We start from the raw sequence: 1,302 nt of genomic DNA, 5'->3' as shown, positions 1-1,302 counted from the left end.
TGACTTGCATGTACTGAGGGACTTTGATGTATTTGTGCTTTTAGATTTGACCCAAAGAAGCACCAGTAAGTCTCAAGTGGTGGACCTCAAAAGCCTGGAGATCAAATATGACAATGCTGGAGAGATGTGCAAGAAATATTAGGGAGTTTGGCTAGGCTGAAGTGATTGGGGTATGGAATTAGATTTTTCTGATTTTGAAATTTTTTTCAGAGAAAGGAAAGTGTTGATATGTTATTTTCATTTCAAAAGCAAACCAATACGTACAGAAGATGGGATTAAAGTCGGCCTACTTGGTGCTCCCACTGGCTCACATGTACTGAAGTTGGAGCAATACACAGATTAGCATGGCCCCTGTGCAAGACTGATGTGCAAATCCATGAACTGTTCCATTTTTTTTTTAATGGCCTATTTGGGGGGCAGAAAGATGACTCAAAAGTCAAAGGCACTTACCGCAACACCTGACAGCAAACATTAGGCCTGAGTTTGATCCCAGGACCCACATGGTAAAAGGAGGGAACTGACCCCTGAAAGTTGCCCTCTGACCCTCACAAGCATGACATGACATGCTTGTACACACGCATGTGCACACACACAAATGCAGTTTTAAAACTAAATGTGTATTAGGGGGATTTTAACAATTGTCTGGGAAAACAATCCTAGACCACTCAGGCTCACTCCAAGCTTTTCAAAGACCCCAGAGGAAAACAAACAGAGCTCAGGTCTATATAGGCTGAGAAATGTCGTTCTAACCACCATTCACCATACGTTGCGCTGAAGACCCTCTTTCCTTACCCTTCCCTGGACAGAACTTTTGTCGTGTGACTTTGTAGCGATTCCCACTTACCAGGTGCCATCTGTATGCCCTCCTCTTGAGGTCTTCTCTGCCCAACAAGGTGCCACAGAGATAATTAGGTACTGATTCTGAGTCAAGACCTTCAGGGATCTTCACGTCTGTGTCTGCCCTGCTTCCGGCCCCGCTGAGACCACAAGCTCGGGTCCACCTACAAGATAAGTGGCCATGCCTCACCCTGGCCAGGATAGTTCAGATCAGTCAACCAAGCAACTTGCATACCTGCAAAGGTTCTATCCAAAGTCACCCGCGTCATTGAGTCAAGCTCGGCTCCCCTCCAGGCTCATGAGGCAGACATCTTGTCTGAGGTACACCACTACTGAGGTTGTGTGCTTCTCACACAGCCAAAGCCGATGCAAACACTCTCCAGGCATCTTTTGGGTTAATTTGTCTTAGTCTCTTTCCTCACAGCTGCCCATCATCCACTCATGCCACCTCCACCAACAGGAGCC

The 1,302-nt window shown here is 46.5% G+C and overlaps 1 non-coding gene across 1 annotated transcript; it reads left to right on the top strand.

Annotated features, from left to right (window-relative positions):
• The first annotated feature begins 293 nt into the window (after positions 1–293).
• LOC129680015 (U6 spliceosomal RNA) lies at positions 294–396 on the top strand. Its single transcript, XR_008720613.1, has one exon. It is a non-coding gene; the product is annotated as a U6 spliceosomal RNA (small nuclear RNA).
• The last annotated feature ends 906 nt before the right edge of the window (positions 397–1,302 follow it).

Source organism: Psammomys obesus, unplaced genomic scaffold (assembly GCF_907164565.1).
Source record: "Psammomys obesus unplaced genomic scaffold, mPsaObe1.curated_primary_1811, whole genome shotgun sequence".
Lineage (NCBI taxonomy): Eukaryota > Metazoa > Chordata > Mammalia > Rodentia > Muridae > Psammomys > Psammomys obesus.
Note: the sequence above shows the minus strand (reverse complement) of the source record. Positions and strands in the feature narration are given on the sequence as shown.